At 34.7% G+C, this 19,789-nt stretch overlaps 1 protein-coding gene across 1 annotated transcript in view; it reads left to right on the forward strand.

Annotated features, from left to right (window-relative positions):
• TENM4 (teneurin transmembrane protein 4) overlaps positions 1-19,789 on the forward strand; it is a 2,722,049-nt gene that overhangs the window by 405,364 nt on the left and 2,296,896 nt on the right. The gene's annotated exons all lie outside the window — the stretch shown is intronic.

The raw sequence follows: 19,789 nt of genomic DNA on the forward strand, positions 1-19,789 counted from the left end.
TTTTTTGGAAGATATTAGTTTATTACAACTTTGGAGAAACAAAGAAGTATCTTCAACAGGGATATCTGACACATGAGCATGGACAGAACACATCATTTTTTTTTCCCTTAAAGGCTGGTGGCTACTTGCATTATCACAGTTGGAACACTATTCCTGTACTTTACTATGTCCCATGGTGTAATATGGTCAATAAATTTATAAAGTGTCATATACCGTAATAAATAGCACCCTATACTTCTGCATAAGCATGTCTATCTCTCATAAATACATATTCAGTGTATGTTAAGCCCCTTGATACCCAGAGGCCATGGCTGCTTTGCTTACCCCTGTCCTTCCTACTGCCTATCAGATTACTGATACATAGCAAACACTCAGCAAGTACAGAATAACTGGGTGACTGTGTTTACATCCTTCATGGGAAACTCAAAATTTATATTTATTTATAAAGAGCATTGGGAGTCCTTCAGTCTAGAAACCATTAACTTCAGTGGATTTGTATTCATGCTTCCTTCTCTTCAGGATTTCTAGTGAAAAATGCTAAACAGTCAGTTAAGCTTCTGCTTTCAGCACAGGTCATGATTCCGAGGTCTTGGGATTGAACCCCACATTGGGCTCCCTGCTCAGTATGGAACCTACTTCTCCCTCTTCCACTCCTCCTATTTGTGCTCACTCTCCCTCTCTCTCTGTCAAATAAATAAATAAAATCTTTTTTTTAAAAAAACTAAACCTACAGAAAAGTTGAAATAATTTTACAAAGAACCCCCATTATCTAGATTCGATAAATAACATTTTACTATACTTGCATCATCCATAGTCTTTTTTTTAATGTTTCAGAGTAAGTTGCAGACAGCCATACATGCTGCCTCAGCTACTTCAGCATGCATACCGGTAGGAGTTCAACATTTGTTTATGATTTTTTTCTCTTTTGAAGTAAATTTTTCATATAAGGAAATTAATCTTATAGAACACATTCAGTGAGTGAGACGTGCATACACCTGGAAAACCCAATCCTCTATTAAGAAATGGAATATCATGCTAAAGAGTCCCCTCATGGCCCTTCCTAAAAGCCCATCCCTACCCAACCAGATATAACCATGGATCTAATTATTTTCCATGTTTTTGTTTATTTACCTTTCTAGCACTTTATGGTAGTGTGCATTCTTTTACATAAGACAGTTCTTTTCCTCAGCATGATGTTCTTAAGATTTATTCAGAGAGTTGTTTCCATTGTACTGTTTAATAAAATTCAAATGTTTTACCACTACTTTCTAAATCTACAATGTACTCTGGCCCTGCCTAACCCAGAGGTGTCAGTTCTCTTTCTATCCCCCATTGAACTCACCTTGCATGGCATGCTTCAGCCACAATGACTTCTTTTTAAAAAATAATAATTGTTTATTGAAGTATAATATACAGTGCTATATTAGTTTCAGGTACACAATATAACGATTCAGCAATTCTATAAATTACTCAGTGCTCATCAAGATGAATGCACTCTTAATCCAGTGTATTTAGTTCATCCACTTCCCCCCCACACACACACACACCAACACATTGTGTTCTAATCTTCCTAGAAATGCAAACTTTTCTCTCAGATTGCTTTTGCTTTCATTTGCTGTTCCTTCCACCGGAACAAGGTTCTACAATATGACAGCTTCCTTTGCAGTCTTTAGGTCTCAGCTCATGTATTATTTCAGAGGTCTCTTTCCAACCACCTTATCTGAAATAGACCCTTTGTCCCAGATTATTTGCTGTCATAGCATTTTATTTATTAACTCTTATCACAAGCTAAAATTATCTTGTTTGTTAGCATTTTTTCATCTTTTGTCCCTCTATAAAATTATAAGATTTATAAGTCTAACACTCATGCCTTTTCTGTTTATCTTTGTATTTTCAGAATAAGCATAATTAAGGGCATTGATAAGTATTTTATCAGAATTTATTGTCAAATATATTTTACTTTGGGGTTTTGTTGCCAAATAATATTCTTCAACAATATTAACACCCCTTGAACCCAGTGTTCTAGAGAACAAACTTTGGTTTTAATTACTACTAAAAATGCAAGCACCCATAAAAAAATAATTACTTAAACTTTCTCAGTCATTTATATTTAGTGGGAATGACCTCATAATTTTATTCCTAAAGATATATTTTGGTAAATAATAACATTTACTATCTTATGGCCTGTTGGTCTTCTTGAAGCAGTTTGAAGTACAGTGTCTCATTTGATTCTGAAGCCTGGGGAGTACCACATTATTATTAGAGGTGTTTTGTAGAAGAGAGCATACAGAGGTCAGAAAAAGGAATAATTTATCTAAGATTGTACATCTGGTAACAAGTATAGCCATGATTACCATTTCAGAGTCTAGGTTCTTTTCCACTAATTCATGCAGAAAGACATGAGGACCCTCAGGAAAAGTATGAATAAATGCTACAAATCCAAAGATGGGATATTTAGCTTTATAGTTTACTTAATTCATTTAATAATCCTGTTTGAGAACCACTGCTATTTCCATTTTATTTTTCCAACTTTATCAGGGTACAATTGGCAGATAAAAATTGTATAATGTAAGGAGTACAATATGATGTTTTGATGTTCATCTGTGAAATGCTCACAATCAAGCTAATTAACATATCCATCACCTTACATAATTACCTCTATTTGGTGGTGGTGACATTGGTGAGAAGAGTTAAAATCTTGTCTCTTAAAAAAAAAAAAAAATCTTGTCTCTTAGCAAATTTCAAGGATACAATGGAGTATTATTAACTATAGACACCATGCTCTCCATTAGTTTTCCAGAATTTCTTCATTCTGAATAACTGAAATGTTGTATACTTTGACCAACATCTTCCCATTTTCCCCACACTTTGGCCCCATTCTATTCTCTGCATTTATATGTTCACCTTTTTTAGATTTCACATACAGGTAAAATGATGCAGTATTTATCTTTCTATATATCTGATTTATTTCCATTATAATGCCCTGTAAGTTCATCCATGATAACAATGGCAGAATTTCCTTCTTTGGGCAGCCCCTGTGGCACAGCAGTTTAGCGCCGCCTGAAGCCTGGGGTGTGATCTTGGAGGCCCAGGATCGAGTCCCATGTCGGGCTCCCTGCATGGAGCCTGCTTCTCCCTCTGCCTATGTCTCTGCCTCTCTCTCTCTGTGTCTCTATGAATAAATAAATAAAAATCTTAAAAAAAATAAATAGAAAAAAAGAATTCCCTTCTTTTTATGGCTGAATAATATCCGTGTGTGTCTCTATCCATTCATTTGTTGATGGGAAGCAATTAGTTTGTTTCTATATCTTGGCCATTGTGAATAATGTAGCAATGAACATATGGGATAGCATATATCTCTTTGAGAAAATTTATTTTATTTCCTTTGGATATATATCCAGAGATGAGATTGCTGGATCAATTGTGGTTCTATTTTTAATTTTTTGAGGAATTTCCATATTGTTTTTCATGATGCCTGCACCAAGTTACATTTCCACCAACAGTGTACAAGAGTTCCCTTTTTTCCATATCCTCACCAACACTTGTTTGATTTCACCTTTTTGATAATAGCCATTTTAACAGGTGTGAAGTATGAACTCACTGGTTTTTATTTGTATTTCTCTAGTAGTGATCATGAGCATCTTTTCATATACTTGTTGGCCATTCATACGTCAACTTTTGAGAAATGTCCATTCAGGTCCTTTGCCCATTTTTAATCAGCTTATTTTTTTCCTATTGAGTATATGAGTTCCTTATACATTTTGGATATTAACTCCTTATCAGATATATGGTTTTCACATATTTTCTTCCATTTCACAGATTACCTCTTCAACCTGCTGATTATTTTCCTTGCTGTGCAGAAATGTTGTCCTCACTTAAAGCATCTTTGGCAAACTCTGTGGTATTATGAACTGACCATAAACAATGACTGTCTATGGTGTACTTCCCATGAGTAAATTCATAGACACTCAGATATATGAGCCAGTACCACAGAGGAAAGAGATCCTCCAAGAATTACTGAGGACTATATTTGATCTTGAGAATATAAAGATGAGAAAACATTCATATCCTTGTTAAAATTACATCTAAAAATGAAGCAGACAAAACATATATAAATTATGCCCTATGAAAGATATAGAGTACATGTGTATACTCTGTAAAAGAACAGCAAAAGACACCTAATATACATTAGTGGGTCAAGGGTGCTCTGTCTTAAGGCTACATTAAAGTTCAGATATAAAGACTCGATTTAAGTTAGCCAGATGAAAGGTAGAGGGAAAGTGTTTTAGGCAAAGAAAATCATGTATACAGAGGCTCTAAGAGTACAGGGCCTGAAGTTTTCAAATAACCAAATTGCATAGACCAGGCCTAAATATAGTGGTTACAGAGGAGACAATATGTAGAAAAGGACTTGGGTATGCATGGCCATTTCAAGTCAGTAAGTTATGAATTTTTCCTACTGATAGCAGAAAACCACTGAAGAGAAGTGAGCAATGGAATTATAGTAACAATTGTGGCTTCTGAATTTTACCAATTTACTTAACCTTTCTAAGGTTTCGTTTCCTCATTTATAAAATTAAAGTGATACCTGTGCTTATTTCATTGCATTATTAAAAACAATAAATAAAATAAAATAATGGAATCATATAGAATTTTGCTTACCACATTATTATAAATATCTTATAGAATTATGCTTACCACATTATCATTATAAATAGCTTTTTAAATAATAATATCATGTTCTTTCATATTTATTGAAGAGTTTCACCTTGATGTAATTGATAAAAAAGATAAGTGAAAAAGAAGTAGCAAGGACAATCCTGGTTTTCTGGCATGAGAATCACATGGGTAGATAGATGGGTCAACCAGAGATATACTTGAAAGTCAGGTCTGAACAGGAGATCTAACTTTGAGAATCACACGAATATGGATGATATTTAAAATGCAGATGAGATTTTCTGGAGAGAGAATGCCAATAAGAAAAAGTAGCACCAGCATTAAAGCACAGAGCGACACCAATATTACGTGTCAACTTGTAGAAGAGCTATGAAGAAGATTGAGCTTAGAGATAGGTGGGAAAAGACAAGGGCAGTGAAGCCAAGGGAAGAGAATGTTCCCAGGAGATGAGAATGATCTGCTGTCCTAAATGATATCAGGTGAGTTCTGGAAAAAGCCTGCTGGATTCAGCACAAGGTGATTATTGGTGACATTGGAGAGAATTTTTTAAAACTGACAAGAGTAGAAGTACATTGGAGAGAGCAAAGAGTGAAAGAGAAGAGCAGTGGAGGCAGTAGAGCCAGAAACAGTGTTTAAGAATCTTGATTGTGGAGAAGAGAAAAGAATAAGGTAATTGTTGAGGGTCTTAAAATGAAGAGGAGACTTTATTCAGAAGATATATAGTGAAATATTTGGAATATTTTATTAGTTGACATTTTTTTCAAACTACAAGTTTAATATGCATGTACTTAACAAATAAAGCTAACACAACAAAAGATGAAAAAGACAAAGCTCAATCCCCCTTATTTGCCTTCAATCCTCACTCAACCACACAGATCTCCAAGCCAATTTTAACGGGATAGTACGTTATTTTCCTTCACTCATACAGACATATGCAAGCACATATACTCATATAAAGAAGATTCAAGGATTTGTTTTATTTTTACCGAAATGGAATCATACCTTATAGCTTTGTTTCCATTTTCTTTGAACAGTTTTATCTCTACAGAGAAATGTAAAACTCCTTTTTTTCTAATTTTTTTATATTGACATATAAACACGTTTCATTTTGTGTGTGTAGTCATATCCCACATTGAGAGTTTTCTCTTTCATATGCAATTTTTGTTTTTGTCATTGTTGCCTCTTCCTTCCCATACCCCTGATCTGTGTGTCTACAAAGATGTCACTCCCAAATTTTGAAGATTTGTTTACAATTGGGTGCTCATTATTTCACACACGTGTTCATTCTCAAATAATCTCTTCTACTTCTGTTTATTTAACATGTTCGTCTCATTTCTGTTAGAAAACATGCATGCATTCAAATAATAAAGCATAAAGATCTTATTAACACATTTTTTCTTAAGGAGTACACATTCTTAGGTGACTAAAACAGATTTTTTTTAAAGGAAGTCTATATATTCTTAATAAATAAGTATTTGGAGTTCAAAAATCATAATGCAAGTTAATATTCCTGGAAATCTATCTGAAGATGTTGGAAATTCTTTACAATTGCTAATTAAGCTTCTCCATGTCAACCAGTTTAACTAAAGAATATATAGTAACCTCACAGAGGGACCATTTCATCCAACTCAAGTATTCTTCCCTGGAGTAGAATAAAATAGCTATGTGATAACCCAGAGTAACACCAAACTGCATCTTATGATAGAAAATGAGTGGTTTTATTAGAGCCAAATGAATCTGCCAAGGGAGTTTATATAGAACGTGTTTTAGATTTAGAATTTGCATGGCATGCTAGTTTTTATCGCTATTAATATGCTATTATGAAGCTGGATGCTTGGTGTTTTAAAGTGCCTCCTGATTGTAAATTATTCAACACATAAAATGCTTTTGAAGTAGCATCCCAATTTTCCAGTTGAAATCTCTGCATCCCAAGGTGATTAAATGACTCTCATCAGGTGTTTCGATTTCTGTATTTCATTCCTCTGCAAGTTTCTTCGTAAGGCACATGTACTTTGCAGGATCCATTTTATTCCAGGTCCAGAATTAAATAGGTTCTTGCACATAAGATCACATTTATGTCTTATCATTATGTGAAATCAGTATGATTTGCCTACAATTTGGAGGCAAGGAGACTAAGGTTTATGTGATTTGCAAAAGAACATCACATTTAATAAGTTGGCAAAGCTAGAATTATGAACACCGGTCTTTGGGATACCAACACCTGAACCTTTCTATCAGGCCACACTGCATTCTTCAAGCCTGTGTATATAGCAGAATTCAAGTATTTGGTTTGGTACACATCAATAATGTATCTATATTAGTGATGACATTTAAACACATTTTAAATTTTAGCACTGGGCATGTATTTACTATATATTTCACTGAAGTGCTATGGAATATGGATTATATTTCCTATTTTATTTAAAACCTAAGGTTGTGATTTACTTGGTAGGTTGATGGTAGGATGAGAACAGAATGGTTATATCCACATTTATCTATTTCTGAAACGCAGGTCCTAAATACTACATAATTCCTTTTTTTGTTCTGCCATCTATCCTCTCAAAAACAACAACAAAATTAGAAGCTATATTTTGGTGCTAAATATATCAGTTGACTTTTACTTAAAACATTAGTACTTATTTCTCTCTTTTTTTTTATTTTGCATGTAATTTGAATATTGGCTGCAGCTCTGTTAATGACTTCTCATTCTAGGACCCAGAATAAAGATGCAGGGCCTCTTGGGGACATGTTTTACTCATGAGAGAGGTTATAAGCTTAAGAGAGCTAACTTAGCCATACATTAAAATTTGAACTTCTGCATGAAGCATATGTCATGATTGCTCAGACTATGTTGGCTAAAAAAAGTCACACGCCCGGGCCAAATATGGGACAAGGAAATATATTCCACCTACTGGAAGACATGGCAACTCACATTTGACAGAATATGTAGATAATCCTGTTATAGGTGAGATATTGAATAGCCGTACACTATGTAAGATACATATTTCCAAAGATACAGCTAAATCTCAGCATTTCTGGCTGAATTTCCAGACTTTTGTAATCTGGACATTCTATCAACTCAACTGTAGTTATCATCACTGTCTTAAATAACCCATCTGCTCAACTTACACCATATTATCTCCTGCTCATTGTTCATGCTCTTTCCTCCACCTGGGATATTTTCTCTTTCTTCTCTACATTAAATACATTTCACTTGGCCTTCTTAACTTCCTATTAATTTATATTGTGACATATGACTGGGCTTTGGAATATATGGGTGATTTTTCCACCTCCAAAACAGGCAATAAAATACTCTGTATGATCCAATGTTAAAAATGGCAATGTCATGCAACAGAAAGAATATAAATCTCTGAGTACCACTTGAATGAATGCTGTCAGGGTGAGTAGTCTAACCCAGTCAAACCAGAAATGTACCACTGCGCGCGCACACACACACACACACACACACACAAATGAGGCAAAGCTAAAAAACCAATAGAGAAGAAAAAAATGAAATCCTAAAAAGTAATTTATTAAACCTGAAGAACACAGAAAGGAAAATATCAAACAAAAGTGGGATAAACAGAAATACTATTGTCTAATACCCAAATATACTAATAATTCGATTGAATTTCATGACGGAGGTGATCATGTGAGATAAAATCAGGATTCCATTCCATGCAAGTTACATGGGATGTATGTTAAATATAAAGATACACAAAGGTTGAAAGTACAAAGGTGGAACATGATATGCCATGCAAATAGTAAGCATATAAAAGCCATTAGAGCTATGTTAAGGAATGCCTGGGTGGCTCAGTTGGTTAAGCATCTCCCTTTGGCCCTGGTCATGATCCCATGATCCTGGGATAGAGCCCTGCATTGGTCTGCCTGTTCAGTGAGGAGTCTACTTCTCCTTCCCTTTTTGCTCCCCCATCATGCTCTCTCTCTCTCAAATAAATAAATAACATCTTTTTAAAAGAAGTCATGTTAATATCTGACGAAGTAGACTTTTATCATTATATAAACTTGCAATTTTCATTTAACTTTATAGAAGATTAAATGTCAATTCACCACATCATAATGATCCTGAATATATGTGCATCTACAGCAAAACTTTATATACAAAGATCCAAAAGTGTACAGAATAGTCAGAAGAAGAAATGAACAAGTCTAATAAGTTGGGTGTATTTTTAAAAGATTCATTTAGTTACTTTAGAGAGGAGAGAAAGAGAGGGGCAGAGAGAATCTCAAGCACACTCTGTGCTGAATGCAGAGCCCAATTTGGGGCTCAATCTCATGACCCTGAGATCACAACCTGAGCCAAAACTAAGAGTCAGGTGCTTAACTGACTGACCCACACAGATGCCCAACAAGTTGGGGATTTTATTTTAAAGATTTTATTTATTTGTTCATGAGAGACACACAGAGAGAGGCAAAGACATAGGCAGAGGGAGAAGCAGGCTCCCTGCAGGGAGCCTGTTGCAAAACTCTATCCCAGGACCTCAGGATCACACCCTGAATCAAAGACAGACACTCAACTACTGAATCACCTAGGTGCCCCAAGTTGGAGATTTTAATACTCTTCTTTCATACTTCTTTTTTAAAGATTTTTTTAATGTAATTATTCATGAGAGACACAAAGAGAGGCAGAGACAAGCAGAGAGAGGAGAAGCAGGCTCCGTGCAGGAACCCAATGAGGGACTCCATTCTGGAACTCCTGGATCATGTCCTGATCCAAAGGAAGATGCTCAACCACTAAGCCACCCAGGCGTCCCTCTTCTCAAATAGTTTTAGTACAAAGTGCAGGGAGAAAGAAGGATGGTGAGGCAAAACACATATCTGCACTTCTTAGAAGTTGGGATGTTACTTCCACTTATTCATTTGGCCAATATTTAGTCACATGGTCACACTTGGCTATAAGAGAGCTGAAAAATAGATTCTTTAGTCAGATGGCTCAACATATATTTATAATAGATATGTATGTGTATGCATATATGTATGTGTGTATATATGATGTGTACATATATATCATATAGCATATTATATATATGTATATATAAATAGAATCCATGTGTATTATCATAAAGAAGGCAGAATGGATATCAGGTGCCAATTAATTGTATCTGCCACAAGAGTGATCAAAGAATTATGTAGTTTTTATTGGGAAAACATATAGGTACTTACTTGAAAACACAGAAAATAAATTTAAATTAATACATTGAAAGTAAGTTTGGTATCTTGATAAAGGTAACTTGCTGTTTTCTGAAACACAAAAAATTCTAGGCTATTTTTATTGATTGACATAGCTTCAAAAATACTAAGTAACAGTGTCTAAAAATCATGATATTGAAGATTTTATTCCAGGACTATGAGAATTGTATAAATAATGGTCTGTAAAAATAATAGCAGAATTAGTCCACAAAAAAGAAATGAAAATATAGGATAAAAAGAAAAATAAAGTGCTATTATCAGATGATATAATTATATACAAAGTGAATGCAAGTGAATATAAGAACATCTAAAAAGTACACTAATAAGAGTTCATCAAGATTGCTAAAACAAGACCACAAAAAAAAAAAAATCAGTAAGCTTCCTATACACTAGTAACAGTTGCTTAGAGATGCACTTACAAAATTCACAAACCGTAAGGTGAAAAGAAATAAATGTGATAAAAGATGTGTAAGACATATATGGGGCAATTCTTGTATTAAAGGTCATAAAAGGAGACTAAAATAAGTACATTGACATATAACAGCTAGAGAACTCAAAGTAATAAGGATATCCAAACAATCAAAATTTAATTCAATTTAATAAACTTCAACAAAAATTCTTAGTAGAGTGTTTATGTAAATCATAATATATTCCTAAAATATATATGAAAGAGCAAGTGTCCTAGAATTGCAAAAACATTTTTGACATTGCTTCACTCGATGCCAGTTCTTGTTATAAAACTATGGTAATACAAACAAAATGGCTATTGGTAAAGGAAGAGAAACAAAAAATTAGACTAAAAACTTAGCAACAAACTGATTGCATATGTGAACTTGATATCCATTATAAGTTGCATAACAAATCAGCAAAACATTGCATTATTCCATAAATTATGTTGGGAAAATTTATTTTTCATTGAATAAATACTTTATGTGTCTTTCTCCTAAAAAAGGATTTTTAAAAAGATTCTATTTATTTATTTGACAGAGAGCATGAGAGTGAGTACAAGTAGGGGGAGCAGCAGATGGAGCAGCAAGAGAAGGAGAAGCAGTGCTAAGCAGGGGGCCCCATGTGGGGGCTCCATCTCAGGACTCAGGGACCATGACCCGAGCTGAAGGCAGATGCCCAAATGACTGAGCCACCCAGATGCCCCTTAAAAGGATTATTTTTAAAGAAAAATATAGGTAATGAATTTAGGATATTTGAAAAGTGAAGCATTATTTAAACAAGGCACTTAAAAATATATAGATCACAAAGGATAAGATTGACAATTTTGAATTCCTCAAAATATAATATTTAAAGGAAAATAAAATGACACCAACAAAAAAGTTTTTTTAAAAAAGGAAAAACTGGGATGCCTGGGTGGCTCAGTCAGTTAAGCGTACAACTCTTGGTTTCCTCCCAGGTCATGATGTCAGACTCCTGGGATACAGCCCCAGGAAGGGCGAGCCACTCAGCGGGGAGTCTGCTTTATCTCTCCCTCTCCCCTCCACTCACCTCCCCTCCCCCTGCCCTTGTGTACGCTCTCTTGCTCTCTCATAAATAAATAAATAAATAAATAAATAAATAAATAAATAAATAAACAGTTAAAGGAAATGGCAACTGGAGAATTATATTCTCAATATGTATTTTTCAAATTCCTATTTTTTTAAAAGATTTTATTTATTCATGAGAGACACAGAGAGAGAGGCAGAGACACAGGCAGAGGGAGAAGCAGGCTCCATGCAGGGAGCCCGATGTGGAACTCGATGCCAGGTCTCCAGGATCACGTCCTGGACTGAAGGTGGCACTAAACCGCTGAGCCACCGGGGCTGCCCTCAAATTCCTAATTAAAAAATAATAATAATAAGGGCCAAGGATGTGAACACATAATACAGAGAAGAAGCAATTTTATTCACTAAAATACCATAAAAATAATCAATCACACTAGCTAAGGAGGGAAATGCAAAAAGAGTGACCAACTGTGCTAAAGGTGTGTGTAGATGAGTTAATAAGAAGAGGAGTGGGCTTCAAATTAGTAAACATGAAGTCACTGATGGTCTTGACAGGTATAGCATTGGGCAGGAGTGTTATAGGTGAAAACACGATTGATATGAGTTCAAGAACAAGTGAAAGGAGAGGAATCAGACCGTTTTGTTAAAAAACAGAATAATTTAATAGGAGAGTGGGTGAAGAGAAATGTGGGCTTGAGAGAGGTCTGTAATTTTGTTTTTTATATTGTAGCATGTTTGTATTGATGGAAGAAATGATTCAGTAGAGAGAAAATGTACAAGGCAGGAGAAAAGGAAGAATTGCTGGGGTAATGCCCCAGATTAAAGCCTGGTATTTGTGGGAAAGGGTCAAAACCTTAGAAACACAGGCAGTTGATCATTCAGCAGGAGAGCTGTGGACAAGTGCACACCACACAGGTGAAGGTATGTGGGCAGGTGTTCTAATAGGTGGGTGTAGAACCTTTTTAATAATTACTTTCATTTTTTTTACGTGAATAGAAAGTGATATCACTAGCTGAAGGCTGGAATGATGGAGGTTTGAGGAGAAAGGGGAAGATAGAAAACAGTCACAGAATAACCTGGAGGACTGAATGAAGAATTAACATGATGTTAGCTATTAGTAACAGGCTACACAATTACCAATCATAAGTTTACAATTGTTTTTCAACCTTTATGTAAAATAAATATAACAATTATGAAGCGAGACCACTCACAACCTTCTGTTGCCATGTTCATCTGAGCAGGTTCATGTGCAGAATGGGTGTAGGGGAGGAATGGGTGGAACCATTTCTGTGGTAATTGACAGGCAAGCTTGATGAAATAGAGGGAGGGCCGGGAGGTTGAACATGTATTCAAGGGGGTGATGACATTCCTCAGTCATGGAATTCAAGATGACTAAGGAGGAAACGACAGAATGAGGATAAGAAACACTGATAAAGTACATGTGGTAAATAAGAATTTGCAATAAACATAGGGCTCATAAAACATCATCAAGTGAGAAAAAGGGTTGGAAACAAAGGTACCATTTGATTCCATTTATGTGAATTAAATATATACGTATTTTAAATTTGTTATAGACATATAGAAATATAGGTGATATAGATAGGTGTATATGTGAATCTGTATATGCATATGTTATATACATATGTATATATGCATCTATATTATAAACACATATATATGTACACAGCTATATAAATATGTGAGGATGGGAAAATACACAGATTTCAAAATGTGGTTACCTCTGGAGAAGTAAGAAGAAGCCTTTAACTTCACTATTTTTGTAATGCTTTATTTTTCTTTAAAAGGTGATAGGATATTGGCTAAAAATATCAGCTTTGAAACTATACTGCCTGGCTTCATATTAACCTTGGGCAAATTACTTAACCTTTCTGTGCTTATTTCCTTTTTCCTGAAGTCTGTGTACCTCAATCCTTTCTCTAAACCAGGAATTGCTGTGGACTCCACAGTGCCCCCTGAAAATTTGTATGTAAAAATCCTAACTCCCAGTATAATGGCATCAAGACATGGGGAGCTCTCTGCCATGTGAGGACACAGAAAGTAGCTATCTGCAAGCCAAGAAGAGGGCTCTCACCAGGACCTGACTAATCTGCCACCCTGATCTCAGGCTCCCAGCCTCCAGACCTGTGAGAAAATAAATCTCTGTTTCTTAAGCTACCCAATCTGTGGTATTTTGTTATGGCATCCAAGGCTGACAGGGATAATTAAAGTACCTTCGTCATGAGCACATAAAGCATTTCTATTACTGGCATTAAAGTGCTTTATAAGACAATAGCTACAACTGTAAGTGATCTGAAGCCATAAGAAAGAATGTGTGAGTGATGAGTGGATGGGAGTTTGAAGGAATGTCTAGTTTTCTGTAACTCAAAATATTTAACATTTTAAACAAAAATATAAATCAGTTTGGCGGTAATAGGGATTTAAGTTGGACAAGATTAACACAGGATGACAAGTGAGAAGTCTATTTCACTAATACTGATGAACTGTGATTTTGATTCAACTAGAAAAGTGGCAGAAGACAAGAAGAAGATGATTCAAGGAATACTGTGGATATAAAAATGGCAGAGAGAGAAAGGACAGGACAATACCTTGGTTCCAGATTCCTGTATGGAAAATGGTGTTATTACCTGACACAAGTCTTCTTTACAACCGGTTGCTTCAAGGAAAATGATATCTCCTGCTCTTGACCACTTCCATTTCACACTCACTATTAAGAATGAGCAGAAATGATTCCTCTGTGACACCCTGTGATTTCAGTGTTGCTATTTAACTCTGAACCATCACAAGTGCAGATTATAGAAGCACATGAGTGATACATTCACAAATGTGAAGCATATGGTTAAGACTGATGAGAGTTCATGATAAGTTTTAGAAGATGGGAAAGTTCACAAGGAGATGAAGCTTTTGGCAGTCCAGAAGGACTATGAAATTCTCAGCACAGGTGCTAACCATTAAAGTCACTGCTGCAGAGGTGGTATTTAGTCTAAATTTGTCAAGTGAGTTTTCCAAGATCATAGCAAAAGACAGTTCTTGAATAGCTTCCATCACCTAAATTAGATGAACACACTAGTGGGAACAGTTTCCCGCTCTGATATGTGTACCTAATATCTGTATTTAAATGAAAAACAATTAGGGGAAAAATAAAGAGTTTGTATTTCCCTAAATGCATTGCAATTTTCAAAATTGTAACAGTTACTGGAAAAAATTTAAGATTGTAGAAGTGACTGTAACTATTCCCTTGGCTGTGCCAGAGGTCAGAATGATTTATTGCATAAGGGAGGAGCCAAGGAGTAAAAAAAAAAAAAAAAAAAAAATTCAGATGAGGGAAGATGTGGTGGAAATAAACCCATCAGAAGAGTTCTTCTGTGCTTTGTGCTTTGGCTGAAGCCATTTCTTAGTGTGTATACTTCAGATGAATTCAGCATCTATGTTTGGCAAATACTTAGGACAAGAGAAAAACAAGATAAAATAATAACTGTGTCTCTGCACATTAATTTATCTTCAATAATTGTAGTATCTCTTAAATATTTAGTAAAGAACATGAATTGTAAATATCTGTTAATGAAGAAGCTTTTCTTTATTTTTATTTTTATTTTTATTTATTTATGATAGTCACACAGAGAGAGAGAGAGAGGCAGAGACACAGGCAGAGGGAGAAGCAGGCTCCATGCACCGGGAGCCCAACATGGGATTCGATCCTCGGTCTCCAGGATCGCGCCCTGGGCCAAAGGCAGGCGCTAAACCGCTGCGTTACCCAGGGATCCCAGAATCTTTTCTTTTGCCCAGAAAAAAATATAACATGCTGTCCTTCATATCTTATCATTGACTAACTTGGGAAGTCTATTTTTTGTTGTTGCTCAGATCAACATGTTCTTTTACAAAAAAATTATTATTAAAATATTGTTGATAGATAGTGTTATATTAAAGGTGTACAACAAGTAATTTGACAAGTCCATATAGTATACTCTGCTCACCATAATAAATGTAGCTATCATCTGTCTTTTTTAATAATTGATAATATATCTTACTGAATTATCTAGAATCTTGAGTCTTTACCAATTTCATCATCTTTAGCTTTATTTTTTTTAACCATAATTAAAGGCAGGAAAGTCCAATTTGATTATCATTAAGTCATTAGTCTGGCATAACAATTACTGCATGGTTAATTTTTATTTTTAAAATGCCATCAAAAATAATATTTACATACTGGATGTTTTAGTCCTGGAAACATTTTATTGGTTCTGTTATCTCTGTTATATTATATAGTATATGAAAATCTAAAATGGGCATTGAACCCATCAGGGAATTCCAATATAATTTCTAAGCTTCATGAATTTATTCTTTGTATATTTCTTTAGTTGACTAAATTGGCAATTAAAATGTAAATATATCTACATATATTTATTTAAAAGCATCAATATCCCTGGATTGTTCTGTTCACTGGACACAAGACTGACCTGGTGTATAAGCAGAAGACAGACACTACCTGTTATGGCTTCAATGATGTCAAGAATTGCATAGTCTCCTCCACCTCCAAGTGCCCAATTAAAATGCTCAAATAATAATATCACAAAAATTTGTATAGTTTCTACTTAAACACTTATGCATATGGTAACTTACTTGAACCCCAAACCATAATTCTGTGAAATACTGAGAAAGTAGGGCTTTAAACCCAAGTCAGCTGGAAAGCACAATTCACTGTGCTTGGATTGTGAATAAGAGTTAGGATTCTAACCTAACTAGTAAATACTAAAACTAGGACACAAACCTTCCTATTTTTATTCCAGATTCTGTGTATTTTTTTTTTTTTTTAGTTCAAATCTTATGAAAGCTTTTCAGGGGAACTCATTATTAATAAATAACATTATACGAGAAACCTATAACTGAATAAAAAAATTAAGTAACCTAAATCTTAATATATAAATGCTTAGCAACAAGGACAGTATTTAGTTAGGTAAATAATTATTCTTGCTAGATATGAAACACACTCATTAAAATAATACTGAAATTGAAATTCACACAGATTCTGTCAGAAGCTGTTTTTAAGAAAAATATTTAATTCCATTGAGATTGTGGTGAACCTGGTACACTGGTATATCCCTGAGAGAATTGTCTATTGGCAAAATGTTTAGAAAGCAGTTGGTGATATTTATGTGTTTTCAGCATCTTCAAATATATTCTGCATAAATAATTCAAAAACAAGAAAAATACATGTTCATGAGCATGTACCTCTAGTAACAATGATTAGATATTGGAAGTAATAGCACTGTTAAAATAAGGAGAAATAGTAAATTAAATAATTGTACTCTATGAAATAATATGCTTTCATTTCAATGATAATTATAGAAATTATGAAGCAACATAGAAGCGTTTATGGCATAATATAAATGAGGGAAAAAAAACCCAGAGATGGGTATGTTTATTAGGATAGCCACATTGCAAAATTATAGGCAAGCACACTGTTAAAATGTGGAAAGAATATTAATATTTCTGTTAAGCTAGTTGGGGTTATAAGTAATTTTCTTCCTGTCTTCACAACAACTATATTTTTATGGAATGTTTAAAAGGAAATATGGAAGATAGAATAATAATCTGCATTACAGTCAAGCTAAAACCTGAGCTGCCTCTTTTCACCTCCAAAACCAAAACATCATTAAATTTGGATACTCCTGCCTCATAGGAATCTCCCCAACTGAACTGTTGTGTTCCATGCCTCCTGCCACCCCCAGGAGCAGGCAACCATCATTTTTTGCTTTGATAACCATAACAGCCTTCATCACTATTACGGGTCCCTCCCTCTCTAGGGTCAATTCTAATCTCTTTCTCTTTTGTATTCTGCTCTCCGGTCATAAAGAAGTTGCTTTCCACTCTCTACCAGATCCTGCTTTTCTCACCTCTGAGCTTTCATCTGGCCCTCCTTTCTCCTTTTGCTGCTAACACTTAAGAGCTCACATCTAATGCTTCTTCCCAGGGATTTGCTGACTCCTCTTCTTCCCACTTCTAAATTCTGTGATGACAAAGGCTTAATCTTTACCTCTCTTGTCTTTTCCATTTTTCATCTCTCTTTAGTTGAGTTTTTTCCAGTTTATACTCTGGCTTTCATCTAAATTCCACAGATTCCCAAATTTATCTCCAGCCCCAACCTCTCCCATAAGCCATAGAATTGAACATATCACTGCTTCCTTGACATCTTAGCATATAATAAGCATCTTTAATTTTTCATGTCCAAAAATAACTCATGATTTCCCACCATCAACAAGCCGCTTCTCTTTCTTATTTTCCTTATCTGTAGATGGTATCACAATTTACCCAACTATTCAGGCCAAAACCTAAGTGGACTTTGAATGTTTGCTTTCCCTGACAAGCAACCTTGAATCCATCAGCAAATCATTTTGTCTTCTAACTTCAAAATATATCCCAATTTGGTCACTTCTTGCCAGACCCACTTTGATCACTCTTTTCTAAGCCGCCAACATCTCTTTTCTCCTCTAATACAGTGGCCTCCTAGATGACCCCCCTGCTTCCACTGTTGTTCCCTCCACAATCTAGTCCTCATATATTACTGAGAGGAATCCTCTAAAAAGATAAATATGATCATGTCACTCACCAGCTTCAAACCTGCTAATGACTTCCTGCCACACTTGGGTCAAAATCTGGAAATGTTACCATGATCTTTGTTTTGGATTTGTATTTTTGACATCCCTTTATCCCTCTGGTCTGGCCTCATGCCCCTCACGCCCATGCCACTGTTCTCGAGCAATAGAGCTCTGGTCATTCCTAGCACCCACACCTTTTGTCCGTTTCAAAGCCTTTACAATTGATATTTTCTCAGCCTAGAATCCTACTCCCCCAGATCTTCACACGTCTCACTCCTTCTTATCGTTCTAGTCTACATTAAAATATCAGTTTCTCAGGCTCTCCTTGTCTCCTCTATCTTAAAAACAAGTCTGTTAGTCTCACTTTATTCAGCTTTATTTACTTCATAGAATTAATGTGCATGCCTCACAAGAGTAGGGATATCTGTTTTCATTCACTGATAAATCTTAAGCACCTCCTACTGTCCCTAGCGTTTAGTAGGTGCTCAATAAATATGAGATAAGTGAACAAAATTTATTACCATTATACATTATAGTATTTTATATGCTATTTGCTTATATCCTCCATTAGAATGCAAGTTGTCTTATTTATGTGTATATCCCGAGTGCCTAGAACGTTTGACTTATAGTATTCTCATTCTCTCAAAAAATATTTCTTAAAATAATGAATAGAAGATCTTTTCTTCATTCCTTATTTCCTTTATCCCTAAAGTTAGAGTTGCTTTACTTTCCTATGTTAACATGCAATTAAACATTTTATTAAGATCATTTTTGCAAAACTAGGTATCGGCTGTTAAAAAAGAAAACTACCTTGATAATACACTGGAACACAATCTTTAGAGGTACAATTTGTTGAATTATTTGAATATTTTCTATATTTCATGAGGAGATAAGGTGTGGAAAAGATGTGGAAAGAAACCTCTAAAATAGCTGCTCTTTGCTATGTCTGCCAATTGTTCTTGATTATGACATATGTCATTCATTTTTTATTTAAATGTACCACTGTCTATTACCAGAGAGTAGCTTAATGTTTATTATAACTAGAAGATTTTTATGATTTATTATAGCTAGGAGACTTTAAAATGCTGACTTGTAAAATTGAAGTGATAGTAAGTTTCAGTGGGTCAGAGTAACGAATCTTAATATCTCTAAGCTTCTCACTTTCAAGTGTTTGTCATTATGTGCAAATACAGTGACCCATTTTGAATCATTGGCTGCCTATATGCTTAAATTCTTTTTTTTTAAAAATAAAATTTTATTTTGAAAGAGAAACTGCCTATAGAAGTTTAACATACTGAATAGGATTTATGTATATAAATTATAATAAGGGTTCCTCTTTGCCTTTTATAAAAAGAAAGATATCCATAGATAAAATTCATACAAACTTATTACACAAGTTGTACAGGTTTGGAAGAACATGTTTGAAACTGATATGTTTCAAGTTTTCAGAGTTGTGTCAATATCTAGCTAACTGCATTAGTGGACCTAATTACTAAGGCTATTTTCTCATAGACCCAAATGTACTATTAGAACATATATATAGAACATATAAATGTACTATTAGAACATATATTTGTACTATTAGAACATATGATTAACATAATCAAATTCCATTTGATTATCACAATCGTGAGAACATCTGAGTGTAAGTGTAGTTATTTTGGTACTCTTAGAAACAGAACTAGCACAAAAAATAAGAAATCAGGCTCTTAAAAATTTTGAGTATAGTAAATTGTTTTATGTCTTAAGAAACACAAGGAGTTGACTGGAAGAATGGAGAAATTTCCACAGATA

The sequence above is a fragment of the Canis lupus genome, chromosome 21 (assembly GCF_003254725.2).
Source record: "Canis lupus dingo isolate Sandy chromosome 21, ASM325472v2, whole genome shotgun sequence".
In the NCBI taxonomy this organism is placed as follows: domain Eukaryota; kingdom Metazoa; phylum Chordata; class Mammalia; order Carnivora; family Canidae; genus Canis; species Canis lupus.